The sequence below is a fragment of the Triturus cristatus genome, chromosome 1_1 (assembly GCF_964204655.1).
Source record: "Triturus cristatus chromosome 1_1, aTriCri1.1, whole genome shotgun sequence".
In the NCBI taxonomy this organism is placed as follows: Eukaryota; Metazoa; Chordata; class Amphibia; order Caudata; family Salamandridae; genus Triturus; species Triturus cristatus.
Genome location: NC_140579.1, coordinates 832068380 through 832093408, shown reverse-complemented (window position 1 = coordinate 832093408; position 25029 = coordinate 832068380). Strand labels below are relative to the sequence as shown.

At 48.0% G+C, this 25029-nt stretch overlaps 1 protein-coding gene across 1 annotated transcript in view; it reads right to left on the bottom strand.

The window, feature by feature from the left end:
* Nucleotides 1–25029, bottom strand: part of LOC146871147 (sortilin-like) — a 795868-nt gene that overhangs the window by 338975 nt on the left and 431864 nt on the right.

The following is a 25029-nucleotide window of genomic DNA, read 5'->3' as shown; positions in this document are numbered from 1 at the left end:
CTGCACATGTAAACAGAGGGCTGGGGGCAAGGGGCAGGGCAGGAGCAGCAAGATAGCCATGGAGGTCAGGCAGGATGGGCACTAGAAGCAAGACACACCATGAAGAGCAACAGTGAGACTGTGATGGCATACACACAGACCATGGAGGGAAGGTGGGAGGGGGTCAGGGGCAGCTAACTGACCACACAGGGAAGGTGGGAGGGGCCATGGCAGCACAGAAGACCATGCATGGCAAGTGGGAGGGTTAGTTTGTGCACAATGGCTATGATGGGCAAGAAGGAGGGTGCAGGGGCATGCACAAAGGACGATGGAGGATAGAAGGGAGGGTCAGGACCTGTGACAAGAAAGTTCAGGGGAAGGGGCCTCACAACAGACCGCACGGGGCAGGCAGGAGGAGCAGTTGCAGCACAACAGACCAGGGAGGGCAGAAGGGTGTGGCAGTACAATGGGCAATGTAGGACAGGAGGAAGAGGATAGGGGCATGGCATGTGGACAGGCAGGGTGGAGGTGGCAGGGACAGGTTACAGTCATCTGACAATGCTAGGCAGGTGGGAGGGGAGTGGCAGCTCAACAGAACACTCAGAGTAGATAGGAGTGGCAGGTCCATGGAACATGATGGGCAAAAAGGATGGAGCAGGGGCATGCACAAAGACATCGGAGGGCAGGGGGAAGGAGAATAGGGGCAGCAAGCTAAGCACAGAGTTTAAGCAGGAGGTCAATGATGGGGCATAGAATTGGGCAATGGAGGGCAGGAGGAGTGGACTGGTACATCATACTAAATTGAGGGCAGTGGCAGCACATCAGACCATGCATGGCAGGAGGGAGGAGGCTAGTCCATTGATTCACACAACAGAGGATAGGGAGGAGGTGGATGGGGCAGCAAGCTAACTGTTCAGAGAAGGCGGGTATTAGGAACTTTATTGTTTTTAAAACGTGTGTCTGTGCGAACTACTTAAAATATGAACAAGTATGCAGCATAATCTCACTTTTATTCAGGAAGAAGAGGACGTTTGTGACTGTGACTCCGGGCTCACTTGGCAGAAACACCCCCTGACCCTTCACCCCCTATCGCAAAATGTAATGCCCGTGAAAAGGGCAGGTGAACACGGTGTTATATAGAACATAGTCCTGACAGCACGATTGAAAATGAAAACTAGATATAGTGTATGGTATAAACTATGCACCAAAAAGTGTGATATAAGATGAACCGGGCGTGAAATATAATATGCAATACATTGTGCGCAATGACAGATTCATTGGAGAGCGCGAGATAGCACAGTCACTAGCGGGTGCTATGCGATATGCGCCATGGAGTGTAATATTCACAGGGCAGTGTTGTGTAACCTAACTAGTCTCTAAAGTTGTAATATAAAATATGTGCTGGGGAGTGTAACGTTGCATATGCACTGTGACAAAGATATGGATCCCAGATTGTAATATGTATGGCATAGCACTGTGCGTTATAACATAGGCATCGAGGAAGGCAGGTTAGATGGTGCAATATAACCCGTGCGAAGACAAGTGTGGCATGACATATTCACGGGGTGGTGTTACAGTACACATGGGCTAGAGAGTGTCATAGCATATGCACTAGCTTGTGGAATACAACACAGAGGTGTGTGGCACTCAGCAGGCAATGGTGGGTGTAACACAGCATTGGGCTCTGCCAGGAGCGCGCTGACTCTCAAGTGATGTTCGTCCCCTTTCCAGAGAGTAAAATAAAAAGTATTACACATACGGCAGTGGATGTGTGTTTTATTAACCGTGAGGGGGGTTTCTTGCATAGTTTTGGTCGAATTTTTGTCGAATTCCCTTTGAATGGCTTGGTGTGCATGTGTATTAAATGTGCCGGTCAATAGCTACCCATGTTTGTATAAATAAACGACAAGGGTGTCTACCGGGATTAGGCACGGTAGGGCATCAGACATGTCAGAGCTTCACTAGTGGTGTAAATACATTCCACGTGGATTCATTGTATGCATAGTCGCCTTTTAATGAATATCACGCAAATCATCATGGTGATAGGTACGTACGGTTTGTCCAGCATGTCCTAGGTGTGTCTATAAATATATATTTTTTAAAAATAAAAAAAAACAGTGGCCGGCCCTGGGGATTGGGGTCAAAAAAATATAATTAGGAGACAGGCCCTGGGGGATGGGGTCATCAGGGCCAATAAATTAGAATAAGAAGGGGAACCACACAGCCCCCCTTCTTAAAAAATTAAAATAAATAAAAGACTGGCATCGCGCCGGAGGCCACGCCCCCTCCTTGCAGCACTCTGCAAACGTGCCCCCTGGTGAGTTGTAAGTTGGGGAATTAATTCCTCTTCAATACTGAGGGTCCCTGAGGGCCAACTAGCCCAACAGGCATCTCCAGTATGCGCCAGGGAGCTGCGCTGCAGACAGGTGTTCTGAGGCCAAGCCCCTTTTTACACCTCTCTGCAACGCAGCTCTGTGGCGCTTACTGGAGGTACCTAGTGGTCTAGTTTGACCCTAGGGACCCTTAGGATTCAAGGGGACTTAATCTCTCAACTTAGAACAGCCACAGGGCGCGTTTACACAGTGGTGAAGGGAGGGGACGGAGCCTGAGGTGACGTGTGCAAACACGCACTATGGCACGTTTTAAATTGGGGATATATTTTCCCTTCAATACTGAGGGCCCCTGGGGGCTAACTAGCCCACCAAGTGCTTCCAGTAAGCGCCACTGAGCTGCATTGCAGAGAGGTGGTCCAGGCCGTGCCACGTTTTACACCTATCTGCAACGCAGCTCTGTGGCACTTACTGGAGGTACCTAGTGGGCTAGTTGGACCCTAGGGACCCTCAGGATTCAAATGAACTTAATCTCCCAACTAAAAACGGACACAGGGCGTGTTTACACAGTGGTGAAGGGAGGGGACGGGGCCTGAGTTAACGTGTGCAATAACGCCCTGTGGCCTGTTTTAAGAGGTAGTTTTAATCCCCCTGCCCTATTATATACTAGGGACTTACAGAGGAGGTCATGCTAATCACAGGGGGACCCCAACGCACAATGTTCCCTAGTGTATGTAGGTGTTTTCACTGTATTCTAAGTGTCTTTTAACATAGCACTGGCTCTAGGACTGGTTAGTGCGACTCAGTTACCACCAGTATCCGTCTGAAAAAGTTGAGGGTACAGGATGATTTTGCAACAAGGCTTCTTTCTGCTCTTCTTTTTGTTCTTTCTGCACGTTATCCTTCTTCCTGCACTTTTCTTCGTCTTTGAGGACTTCTGTTGCTTCTTTCTGCACTTCTTTTTTTTCTTTCTGTGCATTTTTTCTTCTTTCTTCACATGTCCTATCTCTGTAGGCATAGTTAGAAATTAGCATTTAAAAAACCTCAGAAATTCACTGAAAAAACCATAGGTTTCAGGGGTGTTATAGTTAGCTGGACTTTTCATTTGTACAAAACCATTGAAATTCCCCCGTTATAGTTAGTTCAGCTAACTATAACTCGCGCGCCCGCAATGCACTGCTGATGACGTCACATATTACATCACTCATGACATGGTCAGTGACATCACTCATGACATCACTGATGACATCACTGATGACATCACTCATGACATCCTCCTTGTGTTAGAGTGGCAGACCTCCTCTCACCCTAATATAACCTTTGATACACACATTCAAAAATAGAGACTAAATTTTTCAAAACAATGTACATACCAATATCAGTTACAACAACCTCTTCAGAAATTCTAAGATCCACTTACACATCCACTTATTCACCAACAGTCCTATACAGTCACTCATACATGTACTCACTCATCATATGTACTCATACACCTATACATCCTGTTACACAATGCCACTCATCCATAGAGTTACTCACACACATAGTCACTCATGCTAATAAAGAATCAAACATACATTTACTTGCATATACAGTTATACACACACTACCACACTTACTTCTTCGGAAACTTACACATACTTAGTCTTTTAAACAATCACTTATAGAAACACATACTTATTCATACAGGAACTCTTTCAATCTCTCACTCTCACATATACTCACTTATATACACCAATAGTCACATATACTAGTTTAAAACATATGTAGTTACTCATAAAGACACTATTGAGACAGTCATTCACTCACTAACACACCCTTACACACACTCATCCACCCATACAGTCCTGCACACATGCTGTCTTCAACACATACAAACAGTGAGTCACTCATTCATGCACCTATGCACTACGTAATACCCCCCACCGAACCATGCAGACACTCAGACTGATACTCAAAAAACCAACTAATCACCTATTTAGACACTCATGTAGCTACTCACCAACCCATGCAGCCACTTATACACAAAGTGAGAGACTGATACAGATATTTACATATTTAAACATTACTCACTAAGCCATGTATTCACTATGATACACTTAATCAGTCAGTTACACAATCAATTTTTCAAAAACATATCATCCATTTAGACACTTATATACCCATTTATTCTTCCATCGACCTTGAGATATACATATATAAAACATATTTAATTTTCAGAAAAACACACAGTCACTGGATGATGTCATCAGTGATGTCATTTGAGATGTCATCAGTGATGTCATGAGTGATGTAATATGTGACGTCATCAGCAGTGCACTGCGGGCGCGCGAGTTATAGTTAGCTGAACTAACTATAACGGGGGAATTTCAATGGTTTTGTACAAATGAAAAGTCCAGCTAACTATAACACCCCTGAAACCTATGGTTTTTTCAGTGAATTTATATATATATACACACACATAAAAACATATATAGGCATTTGTATATACATTTTCAGACATACGCAATACGGTTATTAAAATAAAGAAAGAGCACTTCTTATGTCAAACAAAAGAGGCTGACCTTAATTGAAGAGATGCCGCAGTACCGCTTGTCCAACCGCTGCATCTTCTCGTTGCGTAGATTGCAGAAAGTAATGCTTTGTAAACGTGTAGACATTCTTCCATGTCGCAGCACGACATATTTAGTCTAATGTCATTCCAGCAAACAAAGCTGTAGATGCAGACATGGGGAGTGTGCTTTAGCCCTTGCTGTCAGAGGCTTGTTAGCCTTTTCATGACAGAACTGAATCGCAGATGAGACCCATCTGGCAATCATAGCCTTTGTTACAGCTGTTACTTGTTTTCCTTGTCCGTAAGCAACCAGGAGCTGATCTGTTTTTCTTATCTCTTTTGTTTTTTGTAGGTAGAATTTCAAACATCTCTTGACATCCAAAGTATACATTGCACGCTCTGCTGGGCTGGATGGATTTAGAAAGAAAGATTGCAATATGACCGGCTCGTTGAGGTGAAATGGTGTTGGTACCTTTGGTATAAATGTTGGGTTTGTCCGTAAAGCTACATAGTTTTCTGTGAAATGTAGAAAAGGTTCTTTCATTGTAAAGACTTGTATCTCACTCACCCTCCTTGCAGAAGTAAGAGCTAGTAAGAGGGATACCTTCCATGTGAGAAACTTAAGCCCCGCTTTGTGAATTGGTTCAAACGCACGAGTTACTTACCTTCGGTAACGATGTATCTGGTAGAGACGATTCTAGCCACAGATTCCTTCATGTAGAATTATCCCCAGGCGTGAGACTGGATCCGGAAACTTTTTTGCCACAGCATTCCTGCGCGCCGGGGCGACATCACGCGACTCCGCCCAGGCGTCGTCCGCGTACGTGACGTCAGCGAGGTCACATAAGACCCCCCTGGCGCGCCCACGTCAGCGGAACCACCAGATAAAAAACTGTGGAAGCATGGGAACAATGTGCAAAGAGCAGAAAAATTGGAAAGAAACGGTGACTAACACCACCACCAGAGTAGTGCCAACACCGCAGAACCCAAGGACAGGGAAAGAAGAAGAACAAGCAGAAACCTGCGCAGTCACCCTGCCAGCACATAGACAACCTCCCATCCCTGTGCCCCGGAGGCAAGAACATGCGTAGAAGTCATGACACACGTAGGAAACCCACTCCTCATCCTGAGCAAGGAATGGGACCAGTCCCAAGACAGACAGGGACAACAAACCTCCAAGCCATCCCAACCAAGAGGGCAACCACCCACAAGGGACAAGGGTAAGACAATGCCAGATGACCCTTAATCAGAGGATAGGGAGGGGAGGGAGGACAGGGATAGAAAGCAATCCCCCCAAAACCTGGAGTAGCCAGAGCAGCAGGGCCCCGGAGGACCGGAACCCCATCCTCCAAAGGACCAAAGGAGGAATGAACCGCCACAGACGGAGCCACCTATCAAGAACAAGGAAGGCACTCACAGGAGACACAGCCCCCCACGGGAGGAGAGTACCAAAGACGAACCCAAGGGTCCTCGCAGAATAGGGGAGGAATGGCGGGCCGTGAAGGAATCTGCGGCTAGAATCGTCTCTACCAGATACATCGTTACCGAAGGTAAGTAACTCGTACATCTGATAGAGACTACTAGCCGCAGATTCCTTCACGTAGAATAGATACCCTAGCAATACCTCCTGGGAAGGAGGGTCTGCGAAAGGACCCCACCATCCATGCAGAACAGAGGGCCCCACAGGGGACCAGATCTGTGGACCAGGTAGAACCTTGCCAGGCCAAGGGAACCCCACAAGCAGGACCCCACCGACCCCAAGGGGATGTAGGAGGGAAAGAAGACTGAAGAGGTTCGTACACTCACAGCAGAGGAACCAAGGGCAAGGACTGAGAGGCCGAAGCACCCCACTCCCCCCCAAGGCAGCATAGCTTCCGCCCAATGCCAAGACAGGAAAAGCAGAAGAAAAAGAAGAAGAGGGTGAACCCATTCCAGATGGAAAGCAGCCTGTCAGCCAGAACAGCGCCGGCAGTCAAAGCCAGAAGCAAGAAGAACAGTTCGAGGCCCCAGGAAGGCCGAGTAGGCGACGCCCGGCAAGGAAGACACAGGATCATCCCAGACCGCAGGACAGGAGCAGGGAGAGGAGGAGATGCCTGGGCCACCACTACGAGTGGCCACGCACACGACCTCAGGAAGCAAAAGCAACCTACCTAAACGCCATGGAGAACAGGCACCCGAAGGCAACCAGAACCCTCTAGCAGAGCGCAAGCTATATGACAGCTACCACTACCCCACATAGGGTATGTTAAGTCCCAAGATATTGGAACCCTCTTTGGAAGAACTTCCGCAGCAGAGGAAAAAACAAAAGAGCCACGGGGAAAAAAAAACCCTGCTGAAGGCTTGACAAGAAGCCCAAACAAAGCAGAAGGCCCAATCTCAGGGCCAAGCCTGCGCAACAACTCCTGCAGAACCACACACAATCAACACAAGGGCCGTCCTGCAGCCAACAATGCCAAAGTCCCAAGGAAGGACGTAACGGCCAGAAAACACACTGCACAGCCAAAACAGCCAGTTTTAGAAGGCCCAGAATCAACCCAACTCAGAAGTCTCTGAGGAGGGGACGGAGGAGGAGGAGGAGGAGGAGGAGGATAAGGCGGAGGAGGAGGACGGAACCCTGCCAAGAGCCTTTGGATGGCGGTGTCGGCCGGGGCATGGAACAACAGGCTGCCATCAAACGGAAGGTCAATAAGTCGCTCCCGAATATTCTCAGGGAATACTCCGTCCCGAAGCCAAGCATGGCGACGGAGAGCGACTGAGGAAGCCATGGCCCGGCCCAGCACCTCTGAGATGTCCAGAGCGGAGCGGAGAATAAACGCCGCAAGCTCCCGGCCATCCAAGGCATGATGCCGTAAGTCCACCAGGTCAGGCTCCTGGGACGCTGCAGATCCCAGAGACTCAGCCGAGTCCCACAAACAGGAGGAGGCCCTAGCCAGCACACACAAGGTGTTAAGGGCCCGCAGGGCCGCGCTGGTCGAGGCGAACATGTTGCGTCCCCAAGAGTCCAGCCAGCGGGCCTCTCGGGACGGCGGAGTCAACAGTGGCGGCAGGGAGGGAAAAGCAGTCCACAAAAGGGGGCTGGCAGCTGAGGGGTGAAGGGAAAGACACGCCGGGTCACGCGGCGCCGGGAGGTGCCGGTGCAGAAGCTGCTGAGGCACTGGATCCCCTGAGGCAGGACGCCTCCAAGCCCCCGTCAAGGAAGAAAGGAGCGAACCTTCAAAGGGAAGTAAGATTTCCTTCCCACCAGAGCCCTGGTGGAGGACCTCCAACAGATGGTCTGCCGGAAAGTGAGCCACCGGGTCACCCATGCGCAGAATGCCCACAGCCGTGGACACCATGTGAGCGAAGGCCGCACCCGCCTCCGGAGGGCCCCGCGGTGGAGAAAGCAGCTCCTCCGTGGTCGATGGCTGCAAACTAAGGCGGCCGTCCCCGAGGCCACGCGGGGCGGGCAAGGGCCAGACCTGGAAGTCAGAAGGAGCTGAAGAATGAGGGACCTGCCGCTCTTCCGGCGAACACCTCTGCCTCAGGAAGGGTGGGTAGCCGCCCTTCGACGCCGGTGAAAAAGACACCACGCGGCGACCAGTCTTCGGGAAGTACGACACCAATATACAGCCTGCCTCCGGAGAAGAAGGAGCGTCCGAAGACGAATCCGCGGTACGACCCCTGCGCGGAGCCGTAGAGTCCGCTGCTTGAGGTAGGACGTCGGCACCAGCCTGCGTCACCGAACACGGGACCTCCAAGTCACCCTGCACCGGGGACCGGAGCAGAGACCGGAGTAGAGCTGGAGCCGCTCCGGCCCCGGGGGGGTGCCGGAGTGACGCCGACCCGACCCCCAACGAGGCAGCCACCTGCGTGGGGGAATGAGACGGGCCTGGGAAGTGGCATGAAGCCCTCTGACAGCCGCGGCCCAGAATGAGGTGAAGATCGCTCGGCAACCCATGTGGCGGCGCCAGGGACGATTCAACCTCCGACTCGCCCACCGAGGCAGCCACCTGTGGGGAGGGACGAGAGGGGCCTGCAGAGGGACGAGGGATCTTCCCTCAGCCTCGACCCGGAGCGGGACAAGGAGGGTCCACCGACCCCTGTGGCTCTGCACGGTCCAGCTGCTGCCGGCGCCTTAGAGGCGTCACCTCGGCCTTAGACAGGACCACCCTGTCAAAGGACCGAGAGGGGCTCGGGGATGCGACCCGTGCCCTGGCGACCTCCCGCGACATCACAGGGACCCCCCCTCGGGAGTTTGCAGCGAGGCAGAGACGCCGTGGCCTGAAGGAGGTGCCCCAGAGGTGCCGCACCCCAACAGTACCACATCCCCCAAGCCTGGATCCGAACCAGTCGGCTCCGGGGCCGGAGCCACCGGCGGCGCTGCAGAGGGCCCTGCACAGAGCGAGGGATCCACCGACGCCCCAGGAGGGGAAGAAGGAGGAGATGCCCCAACACTGGGAAAAGGTGGATAGGACGACACGCAGGGCCGCATCACCCGCGGAGAGTCCACACCCCCGGTAGGCCGGAAACCAGCCCCCGGGAACAAACTGCGACACTTACCCACCTGGGAGCGACGCTCACGTGACATAGGAGAAAGGCAAGGACGACGACTACGGCCGTATCTGAAGCCGTCCGTCGAAGCAGACCGAGGGGAGGACGTCGACCTGGAGAGACGCGCCGAGAGAAGTTTCATCCGGCGCTCTCGCCGCGACTTCGGCTTCAACTGCTGGCACTGCGTACAGTCTGTGGTGCCGTGATCCTCCCCCAAACACCACATACAAATGAGGTGAGGGTCCGTCGCTGACATAAGATGCCCACAAGACGTGCCAGTCTTAAAGCCCGAAGGCATCCACACACTGTTCCACTAAAAAATGGAAGAAAAAGGGGGCCCTAACAGGCCCATAGCAAGGATCGGATCTGCGTTGCATGCGGAAAAGGAAAAAACTGACGTGGGCGCGCCGGGGCGGGTCGTATGTGACCTCGTTGACATCACGTACGCGGATGATGCCTGGGCAGAATCGCGTGATGTCGCCCCGGCGCGCAGGGATGCTGTGGCAAAAAAGTTTCCGGATCCAGTCTCACGCCTGGGGATAATTCTACGCGAAGGAATTTGCGGCTAGTAGCCTCTATCAGATAGTTGTCTCATCAACTGCACCAGGACTACATTGAGCTTCCATCCCGGAGGAGGCGCACGCACAGGGGGAAATGTGCGGAAAAGTCCTCTCATGAACTGCTTTACAAGACTAGATGCACAGAGAGAAGGAACTTGAGGAGATCTCCTATAGTGGGAAATTGCAGCCAGGTGAACCTTTACTGATGAGAAAGTGAGACCTGATTCAGCTAGTGAGAGGAGGTATGGCAAGATCTGTTCAGCAGGGGCTTGCAGCGGGTGAACGTTATTTCTTTCGCACCAGAAACAGAATCTTCTCCTTTTCAAACGATGTCTTGATAGAGCTTTCAGCACGGGATATAGCAATGATTTCTCTACACTTGTGTTATATTTACGTTCCTAAACTCCAGGAATTCAGGAGCCATGCGTGCAAATGAAGAGAGTGTGGATCCGGATGATTGACTTGGCCCTTGTTCCTCGATAACATTGTTGAGGACGGCTGTAGGCGAATGGGTTTAGACTCCGACCGCAGGAGCAGTTCTGGGAACCAGTATTGTCTGGCCCAGCGTAGAGCTATCAGGATCAGACAACAGTGTTCAGATTTCATCTTGCTCAGTACTCTGGGAATTAACGGGATAGGGGGTGTGGGGGTAGTGTAAGCATATATACCTGACCTTCGCATTAAAAGGGCATTCCCCTTGACCTCGGTAGAGGAAACCTGCTGACATAGTACTGGCATTTGGAGTTCTCTTTCGTTGCGAAGAGGTCCAAAGTTGGTTTTCCCCATTTTCGAAATACCTTGTCCAGCTGAGATTGTTCTAGCTCCCACTCGTGGCAACTGAACTGAGACCTGCTCAACGTGTCTGCAAGGGTATTGTGCAGACCTCTGACATGCTCTGCTTTTAACGTGATCCCATGATGTGTTTTCCATTCCCATAATTCCTGCGCCTCCTGAGAAAGCGTAATGGATCTTGTGCCTCCTTGCTTGCTGATATAGTCCATGCTGGTGGTATTGTCCGTACGCACCAACACTGAAGAGCCTGCTATTCTCGGCAGGAATGCTTGGATAGATAGGAATATGGCTTTTAGCTCTAAGTTGTTTATGTACTGTGTTCTCTGCGCCAAAGACCATTTGCCTTGAATTTGCAAATCCTGTAGATGACCTCCTCAGCCCTCCATGGAGGCGTCCGTTGTTAAAACGAAATCTGGGGTGCTCCACAGGAAAGTCAGGCCTTGAACGAGATTTGATGCCTGGAACCACCAATGCAGAGTTTTCACCATTCGTGGTGTGATTTGAACTACATCTTCGAAGGATCCCGAAACCTGTTGCCACTGTTTCTGTAGCTCCTCCTGAAGAGGCCTCATCAGTCTGGCTGGAGGTACCAGATTTATCGCTGAAGAGCACATCCCCAGTAGCGATTTGTACATTCCCACCAAAACTGACCCTTTTTTTGACATTGCCTATGCAAGCTTTTGCAGACGTATCTGCCTCTCCTGAGACAAGAACACTTTGCTCTGAATGGTGTCTAAGGATGCTCACAGATAAGATATTACTGGAGTAGGAAGCAGAACCAAGTTTTCCCTGTTTAGGGTAAGTCTCAATGTTTCAAATAGACGGAGGCAAGTTTTTGTTGCTCAATCGGCTTCCTGCACAGTCGAGGTATGGAAATACTTTAAACCCCGAGACCGCAGGGTCACCGCTACTGGCGCCAGGCACTTGGTGAAGATTTGTGGTGCTGATTTGAGTCCAAACGGGAGCACTTTGAATTGATAGTGGGTACCAGCCACTGTGAATTTTAGGAACTTTCGGTGCTTTGGGTGGATTGGGATATGGAAATATGCGTCTTCCATGTCAAGGGAAGTTATGAAATCTCCTTTGTTTAAGCAACCCAGGATATCTGAGAGCATTACCATCCTGAACGTCTGCTTCTTGAGAAACTTGTTCAGATTCCATTCACTTATTTCTTTTTTATTTGGAAAAAACGAGAATAAAAACCCTTCCCTTTCTTGGCGAGTAGTACCTTTTCTATGGCATCCTTGAGAAGCATAGCCAAAACTTTCTTTCGTAGTAAGTGAAGACGAGGGGGAGGGGGACCCTTGAGTGGGGTGGTTAGTGGTCGCTGAAGAAACTCTAGAGTGTGACCCTTGGTGACTAGGTCCAAAACCCAGCGATCAGATATAATCTCAAGTCACCGCTGCACGTAACTGGAAATTTTCGCACGCATGGGATGATGGCCTGGTACCCTGACAAGCTCATTGCTTTGTATCCGAGTCACGGCTTTGTTGGGGGGCTCGCTTGCGGCCTCCCTGGCAAGAGAAACCAGCCGTTGAAGATTGCCAATACGATGGAGGGTTAAAGGATTGTCGATACTGGGATTAGTATAGTTGGTATTTTTTAGCTCTCTGGTATCCTTCTTTATAAGTGACGAATCCTTGCCCTCTAGCACCTCTGAAGGGTACTCTTCTGTACTGTAGAGTCTGAATCATTTTTGATTGCCAATAGAGCCTCATCAATGTGTTTTACGAAGAGTGACTCACCGGCAAAAGCCATGTCAAGAATCTTTGCTTGTACCTCCAAAAGTTGTTGCTTTTAGCCATCCCTGACGTCCAAGTACAGCTGCTCCTGCTAACTGCCTTAAACCAGTGTTTGCTACATCAAGGGCACAGCCAATTGTGTCTGAGGCTGCACGCTCACCCTCCAGCAGAATTTTGCGTGCATCTTGCCTGCTTTCCTCCGGGATGAGGTCTATTAGCCCTGCCATATCAGACCACATTTGACTGTCATAGAGGCCGATAATGGCTAGGGCATTTGCTGCTCTGATTATCACAGCTGCCATGGAGGAACACCTTTTCCCAAAGGATGTCCATTATACGTCCTTCTTTATCTGGGGGGGGGGGGGGTGTAGTAATCGGGGTAGCCGGATTCTTAGGCCACCTTTGTGCAGCCTGGGAGATGAATGAATCTGGCTTCAGATGTCCAATAAGGCACTATGGAGAGTCATCTAGAGCCCTATATTTCTTTTCCACACGAGGCAGCACTGGTGGTATGGATGCTGGCGTTTTCATAATTCTGATGCCCTCCTGCCAAATGTGGTCGATGACAGGTATTGAGTGCGCCACTTTTCTTGTGTCCTCTTTGAAATTGTAAAGGAAACATTCTGTCTGCTTTACTGTCATAGGTAGATGGAACCTGCTGGCTGCTCTTTGCATCAAGTAGTGAAACCCCCAAATATCCTATGGAGGAGAGTCTGAAGGAAGGTGCAGAGAAGGAGATGTTGTCGGAATAATGTAATCATACCAAGGGTCGGGGGCAGATGTTGGATCTGGCAGTTCACCTTCCTCTACCTCTTCTGAGGAGGAGGAAGTATTTTGTGCTGCTGGATCGATTGTCCCCGAGCCTGGTATAATCCCAGGTGTGCTCGGTAACTGAGGGCCTGGTGCATCTGTAGATTCTTCCACCTGAGGAACTTGGTTTACAGATTGATTTTGTTGAGGAGGGAACCTTTGCCTATAATCCGCCAACATGGCTTGAAGGTCCTCGATCAATAAAGGCGGTAGGTGGGCCATATCCCTGGGGCGTGGTTCTTGACGAAAGTCAAACTGATAGCTATGTCCTGGAGCCATATAGTCCTGCTGGTAATAATGGGCCTTGCCTTGATAGTCGTCATCCTCATCATCATCCTCCTCCTGCCACTTCACATGGAGCTCAGATGGACTGTGAGCTATCCCATAGAGGCCGTTATCATCATCATCCTCTTCCTCAACATACCCTTCCAACAGATGTGATGGAAGCAAAGGTGACACTCTGCTATAATCCTGCATAGACGGGTGTAAAAATGTCTTTGTTACTATGGCAACCCGAGTAATCCTAGTAGACGGGGGCGTCGATGGTGCAGAAATCATAGGAAAGGGAACTTCCATCGACGGTGTCTTCATCGTCGACGGTGCCTATGTCGTCGACGGTGCCTATGTCGTCGACTGTGTCTTCGTCGACAGAATGGTAGTCGACGGAGGGGCATCGACAGTCTTTGACAACGATGGAGCTTTTGTCAAGATGGAGACTCTTGTAGAGAGAATAGGAGACTGGATCGCTGTCGTCGTAACTGTAGCCGTCGATGATGGTGTCGACGATGTCACACACATTGCCGTCGACGAGAGAGAGATTGTCGTCGACGATGGCTTTGTAGAAGCCATCTTTCTTGTATGATACCAAATGCTGTAAGCTTCTAGGCCCTGCTAAGTTGACATGAAAAGCAGTGCACAAAATGCCCGTACTTTACCATTCGCTTCAGAGACACAGCTTTTGTAACACAAGGTTCGATCAAGAATAATACGTGACAGGGAGAGATGCTCATGTAGACACAGACATTTCAGCATAGCACATTTCGTAATATGTCTGGTCCTTTCTATTATGTTGCAACTATTAATTGGAAAAGCACCAGACCTATATCTTACATTACAGTGGAAAGTCCCAGAAGCAGACCTAGCTCACGCAGTCTGCAACAGTACTTTTCGGACCTTAAATGGTATATAACTATCTAGGCCCTTGCAAATTGGTCAAATGAACTATGCTTAATTTGTGCTACGTATGTGATGATGCCGTATCCTTTGTGGTTTTGGCTTATAAAAGCTATCACCAATGTAACATCTTTGGTCACTCAGTGACTTTGCTGGGTGCCCCCGTGCTGCACGCTAATCTGTTGTTGGTTTCTAATAAACGCTGTCATCTTACCCTTGACTGAGGACCGTTTGTGTGGATTCATTTCTTGCTTATATTTCAGATTCCACATTTGGTGGAGAATGCAGCTTCCAGACCACTGGCGATTTCACGGACTGGCGGCCTGGACTCCAGCTTCCATCAGGGTTCGGAGACATGAGGATCAAGGACGATTTCCATTTGCCTTCCTCTCTCCTCCGCCTCCCTTGGAACGCTGGGGGACTGTCTGCCCGTATGTTGACTTCGCTTTGCCTCTGGCTCCTGCTCCCTTTTCCTTTCTCTCTCTCTCTCTCTCTCCTATGTCAAGTGTAATATGCTTGTGCCCGGGCGATATATATAAGGTCTGCTTCCCCGACTTGTGGGACACCTCAATGGCTATCATTACGCCTGTACTTATCACTTTCTTCTGTGTTCTTTTTGTGGCTCTCGTGATTTACTTTGCGGTCTGTCATCATTCGGATGTGGACTGAGTTCCTGTTTTGTGTCTGCCCCTCGTTAGAGGATGCAGACAGGCTTTCTCCTCTGGTTCCGTGCGTAGCTCTTGATCTCTGACATTGCTGCCGCTCTCTGCCTGAATTTTTACATGTGCATTTTTGCTCTACCGTTCAGTTCCTGGTCCGGATTCCCTCCCCACCTGGCCGGTGACAGCGCCCTTCTGCAGGTTCCCAGCACGCAGTGACTCCCTGGTGCCAGGCAGCACCTGGCTGATGGCGTGCCGAGGAGGGCGACCTACTGCACCCCCCTGTCTTGCTAGCAGAGAGTCCCCGGCCGTTGGGGGGGGCAGGACATTCACGGATTTTTCCCGTTGACTGGAACAGAGGTCGGTACGCTTTGCCAGACTCAACAGACGCCGGTAAGTTTCCTTTGGGAGTTATGTACTCCAGTTTGGGTGGTAGCAGGTAGCTCCTCGTTTTAGAGTTGTAGCAGTTTCGCTCCCCAGGTTTTGGGTGGTAGCAGGTAGCCCCTCGTTTTAGAGTTGTGGCAGTTTGGCTCCCCAGGTTCAGGTGGTGGCGGTTTTGCACCCCTGACAGCGCGCATCCTGTTTGGTACAGGTACGATATCGTGGGAGTGGCGGTCCCTGGACTGCCCCTCTTTTGGTTGCAACGGTTTCTTAGGGCGCCAGTTCTCCAGGTCCCTGTACTCAGGTCTGGGCCAAGTTGCCTCACCTCAGCGCCGCTGGACCCGGGTACCCAGTGGGGCACTGCCTCCTACTGGACGCCTGAGGCGGTCTCCAGCTGTGCCTAGGGAATTTCCTAGGCACAGGGGGGGGAGTATCAGTTGACCTATTTGTTGTAGTTGACCTGTTTGTTGTTGTTAATTTATTCGTGGTTGCTGATTTGTTTGTTGCTATGGGAATTCCTTGCATTTTTTTGTGTGTACTACATAGCCCTCTTATATATAGTGGCAAGGTTTGGTTAGGGTTCCAGAGCTTTACTAGTCTCTGTATGATGTTATCTCTTCTTTGGGTATTGTGACGCTAACACCACTAACATTTGACGCTGCTAATCTGTCTGACTGCCCCATATCAATTGTCCTGTACGCCATCGTTCAATAATAATATACAGGGCAAGTGACCCTCTGCGTCCTGTCCCTGAGACCTCTTGACGTAATAAAAGTCCCCCCGTTACTATTTTGGGATTAGCGTAAGGGCAATACACATACTCTTAGTACACAGCCTCTTTGACAGCGCTGCGCGCAGGGATGTGTTTTGTTTCATATGTTTGCCTGCACTGAATGTAGAGTTCACCACCCTGCACTATCTAGTGGATTGCCTGACAGACTCCAATTCCGCCTAGCCGCCCCTTCCGCCAGCTTATGGGATAACGGAAGATTGCAAGGAGGCGGAATTACTAACCTTCCTTCCGACACTATTCTGTCACCTTTTCTTCCGTTCATGGGACGCCAGTATTTAGCACCCAGAACTATTTCTCATTCTCACTTATGACCGCTTGGGTGAACTTGAAGTAACTGATCTGTCTGTTTGCCTGACGAATGGCTCCCTCTGCTATCACATCAGCTGGAGAGTGGCTGAGAAGAGTATGATCACGTACGTTAACCCACTGTGGTGGTGTCTGTCCATTGTCCGGCGCGAGGCCCCCACCCATCTGTCCGGTGTGTCTGCCCTGTCCCTGTTTAGCGCTTGCACTTGACACACTCCACACTCACCTCTCACAATGGGAAATTCACTAGGTAAAAACAAACTAGATAACGCTCAGCCAGCCCCCCCACCAAAGACTCTCCGGCATACAACGTGGCCCTAAGCCAAGGACTCCACTCCATACTATTTGTACATAATGGCATGAAAGGACTGCTAGAAGACCGGACTTACAGTCCCCGTGTCAAGGAACGTACGACATGAAAAAGTGGTGACCAGAGATCAGTTGGCTCTGGTGCACTGCCTCCTGATGGATACCAAGGGTGGTTGCCAGATGTGAATAGGTGTCCACCTACTCACAAGGAGGGTGTTGGTATTGCATTATATGCATTAATTTGAAGCGCTGTTATTGTATTGTATGCATTTATTTGAAGTGCTTTTATTTTTGATATGCTGTCTTTGATTAACTATGGGCTTGTTTTGTAATACTCTAGCAACAGAGCTCTTGGACCCTGAGCTTGCACAACAAATTTTGGGCAGGCCCACTCCGACTATCACCCGTAAGGGGTTGATAGAAATAGACACATCCCTTCAGTTAGATTAATGTACATGAGTGAGCACGCTTCTCCTCTGTGAGGAAGTGGGGGGCGCGCTGAAGTGTGTTTACCCTTACCAGTGCAAAGTAAATGTGTTTTTAGAGAGGATACATTGTGCGTGCTAAACACATATTTATGCACTGGTATTCTCTACCACAGGGGCACAACCCACCGAGCTGTCCCATGATGAGCAGACCTTTTGCAAATTTCTCGTGCACAAACTCATAAATGGGGAAGTTAACCAAATAGAACTTTTGACAGGATGTTTCAAAATACTGCTTCTCTTGTAACTATGGGACAGGACGCAGCCTATGCACCTTTCAAGTTCTGCAGAAAGAAAAATAAGCTGTTAAAATTATGCACAGAAAAATAAAATACAATACCGCGTCTTAATGGGCTAAGGTCCTGAGGCCCACTGTGCTTCTAAGCAGAAAGCTATGGCCCTAAGACAAACACAGAGTACGGGAACAGCCCCCCTCTCTCCATATTATAGTTGCGATGTTGTCAAATTTACGTTCCCTGATTTCTTTCCAAGTGCCCACAACACACCACATTGATAATGCCCCTGTGAAATGTGCCCCCTCCACCTGGGGAAAAGGAGAATAAAGTGGAATTTGTACATGTCTCATGGTCCAGAGCAGATCTCATGTCCTTTACCAACGTATTTCTGAAATTACATGTAGAACAAAGAAGAGGGTACATAGAGCTAATGAGACAGGAAGGGAGACAAATAGATGGAAGGGAACGCCTGATAATTTTATAGAGTAGAAAGAGTGAGAAAAAAAATAAAGCAATAGTTACTGAGAAATGGCCAGCACGGCCTTTGATTATATGATACATTAAGGGGTTAAAGAAAACTCTTTTGGACTGGCTTTGAAATAACAATCGTGGGCTGGCCACAGATTCTGGGCATTGCGCCAAGACTAAACCACACACTACAACTGTGGGTATGAACAGAACTGGTTAAAAATGAAATGTATTCTTCGCAGCGGAGATTGGAAGGGAATGCTGATTCTTAAATGTGTATTAACAAAATAGGATTGAATAACTGTTACAATTTATAGTTTAAAGTTCATTTAAAGATTGATGAAGGGCAAATGTTATTTTGTGTATATGCACTTTAATAAGTTTTGGTGCAACATTTTCAGATGCAAGAACGGCAGAGAAAAGATGTGTGTCGTACGTGTCTGTTTGGTGTTTTGTCAATTGACATTGTGAGGGCCAGAGTGATGCTATCCACAGGTCCCCCACCCCATCTCCCAGAGTGATTTACAACAGGAGACATTTGCTATTTTAAAGGACAAAATATTCCATTACATTGCGCAAAGGCTACTTAATAGCAGGGGGAACAGAGGACCCTCCTGCCAGTTATCAGGTTATTTCCGTGCATTTATAGGTATTGTCCCTGTTTCAAGTGCTGGTTTTTCGAAGTGTGCATTTGAACATATTAGCTATTGAGCTAAAAGATGAATGATCTGGGTGGCCTGGGTTCCCATTATTAAAAAAGATGTAAGTTGCTAAGATAAAAATGAAATGCCCAGGATAACACAATTAGGTCATGTTAGGTAGCTGGCTTGTTTTTCCCATTTCTCACTCCACAGACGGCAGCCTAACATATAACGTCACCATCCTCACAAGCACATATACTAGGTATATTGCGCTCTTAAAGGGTTTTGCCTAAATTGAATGGAGCAAGGAGAAGTACTATGTTATGTATGCATCTAAAAGAAATATTGTGTATGTATATTAATGTTTTTCATTTCTAGGTTCTTCAGAGTTGCAGGATATATAACAATTTATACTGTAAGGGGAATGCGCTAAAATGCTTTTGAAAGCAGTGCATTCGCCAGGGGCTACAAAGGATTGGACAAAGAGTAGTGATATTGTGTTTATTTATTGTTCTTTAGTAATGAGTATATGCCAATGCAGAAGGATAGTGCGCATTGAATAACTGTGCTTCGTATTATGATGTTTTAAGGATACAAGGTGTACAGATCTATAATGTCTTTTAATGTACAGGTGCAGTCTTTAGGGGTGTTAGTGAATAGGTGTCCTGTGACAAAAACCACTTGTCCCTTTTGTGCCATGCAATGCGGCGACAAATTATGGCAGCAATTTCATTATATAAGATCTCTAAAATAGCATTTCTGATTATGCCAGGGCTCCTTCCATAGTAGGGTTTGAATACTAACTATTACCTTATGCTGCCACGTTCCACAGATCTACATACGGAGGATGGAGGTAATGGTAGGAATGCTGAGACAGGTTGGATTTTTACTCCTGAAAATGCCAGACATAATACTTCTTCCAAAGGTTGGCTAAAAGTGGATGGAGGAAAAGTGAGCTTGCAAACACTCAGATTTTCGCATGAGTAGATCTACACCTGCATATTTGCTCATGCTTAAATGCAGTTCACAAATATTTTCTAGGAGTACTATTTCTTGTCCTGCTTCTGTACAGTCTTGTGAAATAACCACAGATGTATATCTGCACTTAATCAGAGTACGTGGGTGCACTTTATTTCATAACTCAGCCCCTAATTAGGTCTGGCATTAACAAGTGACCTTCTGTGTTTATCAAAATGTTGTCTCTTTCCCTCTCTCTCCATGAGGGGGTTCCTCACACCCACAGGCCAACAAATATAACATGCACAGTTGATAAGTGGCCTCCTCCAAGCATTACTAAGACCAACAAAAGTGGCTATAATACAATGTGCAGCGCACACATCATCAAACGAATATGTATTAAAGGGCATAGCATTTATTGATGGGGAAGAAAGGAGAATAGCACTGACAGGCTGCCAGTTAGCAATGGTACAAATAACAAGCAGTGAGAAGAACACTAAAGATAAAAGTGACTCATTATACTCTGACCTAATTTATATTAAAAGGAAGGTAGAGGGGGATGAAAAAGAGGAATGGGTCAAAGGAGGAAGTGTGCAAACAAAGGAGGGGTTATGGACAGGGCCCAATGGGAAGATATGCCTGCCCTCAGCAATGCTTCCTTCTATCACATGCCTTTTTTTCACGATCTCTCACATGTTGGCCGAGATGGCATGATCAGACTGTTTTCCCAATGCTGGTACAACTCCCAGTTCCGCCAAATAGCAGAAAGACTTTGCAGGCAATGCACTGTTTGCGCACAATACAATACTGGAAAGGGCACACCAACTGCACCTGGTCATTTCCCACCTCCCCACGGACCATTTGAAAGCCTCCAGATGGACTTCATAGACATGCCCCGCGCCCACAAGTACAAACATGTGTTGGTAATTGTGTGCATGTTCAGTAAGTGGACCGAAGCATACCCAACAAAGAACTGTGATGCACATACGGTTGCCAAATGCCTCCTACAGGAACTTATCCCACGCTTTGGAATACCAGCCCTTCTGAGCTCCGACAATGGGCCAGCATTCATTTCCCACGTCATAGGGGGAATATGTAAGGGACTTGGGATCACACAGAAGTTACACTGCGCCTATCACCCTCCTGCTGCGGGCGCGGTGGAAAGGAAGAACGGGGTGTTGAAAAATAAAATTGGGAAAATGTGTGCATCAACTGAATTTTCATGGGTAGGTGCACTAACACTAGCCCTGCTGGCAATGAGGAGCAGGCCCGATAGGGTAACAAAGCCCAGCCCAAGAAATAGTATTTGGCCACCCCATGAACATTGCAGGCCATATGTCCACAGCCCCACTATCAATAACAGACTACCTGCTTTTATGTTATTGCAAGAAATTAACAGAGACCTTACGTTATCTTCACCACCAGGTACTGCAGGCTCTTCCAGAGGCAACATCTCCACCGCCACATGACCTGCAGCCTGGTGATTGGATCTGGGTAAAGGTCCACACCCGACGGCACTGCTTCCAGCCAAGGTGGAAGGGACTTCACCAGATCATCCTCAGCATAGCAACAGCAGTGAAGTGCCAAGGGCTGACATCCTGGATCCACAGCTCCCACACCAAGAAAGCAGACGCACCAGACAGCAGACAATGAGCTCTACCAGCACCACAAGCGAGATCTGAGGCACCTCGCAGGTACAACATTCGATCAAGCACGCAAGACAAGACGAATGGGAAATAAGAGGCAGACCTCGGGGCAGGCTAGGCCTCCAACAGAAAACAGAAGACACCAGAGGCAGTAACGTACTGCGCACAACAAACACAGGTCCCTGGGTATCATCACTCCAAATACGTCTGTACCAGCTACTTTCCAAGGGAGTGCCAACTGTCATGTGCTAGTAACCTCTGACAGTACACCATCAAGGCACCAACGTTTTCTTCTAAATGGTTGACTGGTGTCTGCACCAATAGACCCCTAGGAGGTGCATCACCCGCTAGTTAGATATCAAGGACAAGGCTTTGGAACATCAAAGAACTGAATTGAACACTTGGTTAAGGGTATGCAACTACCTAAGTAGACCCCAATTACGACAAATGCCAGCAACAAGATCTGGAAGGCTTAGATCTATACAAGTGAGGGTAGAAGAGTAACAACTAATAATTCATATGAGGTTATTGTGTCCTGGAATAAAATTAAATAGTGTGCTGGAACTAACTGTGCCAGATACTCCGCTATTGAGTGTGTTAAGAGACCTGATCTTGCAAGACATCTTGTTCCCTACTTTTTTGGACATCAAACAATAGCACAAGAAATAGCAGACATTTGACTTGACATTTTGGATTGCGTGATTTATGCAATAGAAGAGATCTGATCTGGTCTTATCAGAGGCATTAACTAAAAAGTGAAAGAAAGGAACAATGCCCAGTACAAGAAGAAGGGACAGAACATGCCCATCAGTGTCAGGAGTCATATTGACACCAGTCCCAGGGATAATAGTGACTGCGCTGATAATAATATTTGCAAAAGACATTGAAATACTGTTCATCAATGGCCGGCAGGGAGGTGAGGGGTTAGAAGATAGTGATTTGGAATCAGATGGGGCAATGTAGAAGCCATCTTTCTTGTATGATACCAAATGCTGTAAGCTTCTAGGCCCTGCTAAGTTGACATGAAAAGCAGTGCACAAAATGCCCGTACTTTACCATTCGCTTCAGAGACACAGCTTTTGTAACACAAGGTTCGATCAAGAATAATACGTGACAGGGAGAGATGCTCATGTAGACACAGACATTTCAGCATAGCACATTTCGTAATATGTCTGGTCCTTTCTATTATGTTGCAACTATTAACTGGAAAAGCACCAGACCTATATCTTACATTACAGTGGAAAGTCCCAGAAGCAGACCTAGGTCACGCAGTCTGCAATAGTACTTTTCGGACCTTAAATGGTATATAACTATCTAGGCCCTTGCAAATTGGTCAAATGAACTATGCTTAATTTGTGCTACGTATGTGATGATGCCGTATCCTTTGTGGTTTTGGCTTATAAAAGCTATCACCAATGTAACATCTTTGGTCACTCAGTGACTTTGCTGGGTGCCCCCGTGCTGCACGCTAATCTGTTGTTGGTTTCTAATAAACGCTGTCATCTTACCCTTGACTGAGGACCGTTTGTGTGGATTCATTTCTTGCTTATATTTCAGATTCCACAGCTTCTTCAGGGTTATTTTACTCACAGGATCAGAAGATGAAGCTCTAGGGCGATCTCTAACCTTCCTGACCGGTGTAGAGGCACAGATAACTCCGGTTCAGAAGAATGTTTGGCAGCCTTCTCCTTACTTGAAGCACTTTCCTGGGAAAGTTTAAAATGTTTCATCCCCTCAACTGAGGATCTGTCCTGAGATCTAGCCCTCTTGTAGGATGTTGAAGCTCTGTCTTCTTCATCATCATCAGAAGAACGAGACTGCTGTTTTGTTGTTTGGAGCCACATTAACAATCTTCCCTCTCTGTCCTTGAGGGCCTTGTTAGAGAAGGTGCGACAGATTTTATAGTCTTTCACCTCATGCCTGGGATGTAGGCAATAAATACATTCTTTGTCTGGATCATCCACATGTACTCTTTTCCTCCAACAGGTCTTACAAGGGCAAAAAAGGCCTTTCTTGTCTGACATGATGTCAAGAATTTGCTGAGTAGAAGAAAAAACTGAGTAGCACTCAGGGAGACTCCATTCCACACGACGTGCGGTGAAAATCTGAGGGGAACTGGCCTGTGCTGGGAGTGTTCTAGAGGGTGCTAGCAGGCGATTGGCTGTACGCCAACATTTTGTCCTTTTTTTAAAAGGACATGGATAGGCTACTGATTAGATGGCCTAGGGCCATTATAGCTTATTAAGGATTTAAGGCACTGCTTGAATATTTTACCGTGGGACTCCCATCTCGACAACGGTGAATGATTCAGACATGTGAATCTATGAAAGATACCCCGATACTGGATAAAGATATAGCATGAAACAAGGGATTGAGCAGTGAAGAGAATGGAAATAGGTAGATGTGATACAAAATAAAATCACAAGTCAGGCCCCATTTGGAATGCTGATTAAAGCTTGATAGTCAAGTGTATCTATTTGCAGGGCCTCGTAGTTGTTGGTTCCATGGTTAATGAATGAAGCATTGTGGCCAGCTGAATGCCTGTATTGGAATACTCCATCTAGTAAAAGAGGCTTCAATTTGAGGACTGAATTCAGTTCTAGAAGCTCATATGATTTTTTCCTAGTCTTATAAGCCTCACTTGGAGTATTAAATACGGTTTCAGAGCCATCATTTAGAGTAGTGTGCTAACCTCTGGAGGTGGCGTGAAGTACTGTGACTAGTTCCCGAGGCTTTGGGGTGTATTTTACCCAGTTCTAGAGTATATATTTTGGATAGCACATATCCAGAACTAGACTAGTCTGGAATATATTGTGCACTTGTAAAGGCCTCCTTTGAAGTATTGAATCAAATTCAGACAGATACTTTAGGAGCACTACAGGTCCTGTGGGAGGCCACACAGAGTAGGTAGTCTTATTTTCTCATGTAGACTATAGTGGTCAGATCTGCAAAACCTACCTTGAGTACTGAGTATTGTGTGCAGTTTCGGAGGCTACATATGGAGTGAGAAGCAGAGTGCAGTTTTGAAAGTCGTGTCCACTTTTGTTTAGCCCATATAACAGACAGGGGATAAATGTAGCCCAGAAGACAGCATTTTTTGTGAGATATATTGTGGCCTTCATCTAGACCTGTAACAGGCGCAATGCAGACTCTCTCAGAAGTGACATTAGAAAATATCAAACAACAATAAGGGTATGAAATTCACAATAAGCCCCCAAGCAGTAGTAGTGAAGAACAAGTTACTTACCTTCGGTAACGATATATCTGTAAGAAACATTAGTTAGTTAGATTACTCACCTTAGAATATCCCCAGGCGTCAGGCTGGATCCGGAAAGATTTTTCGTCAGCAATACCCTTGCGCGCCGCTAGACGTCGTCTGTGGCTCCGCGTCCGTCGTCGGCATCATGCGCCAGGATGACGTCGGAGTACTTAGACGCCGCCCTCGCGCGCTGACGTCAGTTTGTACATAGCTTTCCGCGCCAGGAACGCAGAGCCATGCAAGACACCGACACTGGTGCCAAAAAATTCTAGGGCCCTGAAAGGGCTGACCTCAACCCTAGATATCGGTTCGCAGAACGGGGAGGATGGGTGGGTCGGTGAGGAATCTAACTAACTAATGTTTCTTACAGATATATCGTTACCGAAGGTAAGTAACTTGTTCATCTGAAAGAAACACGT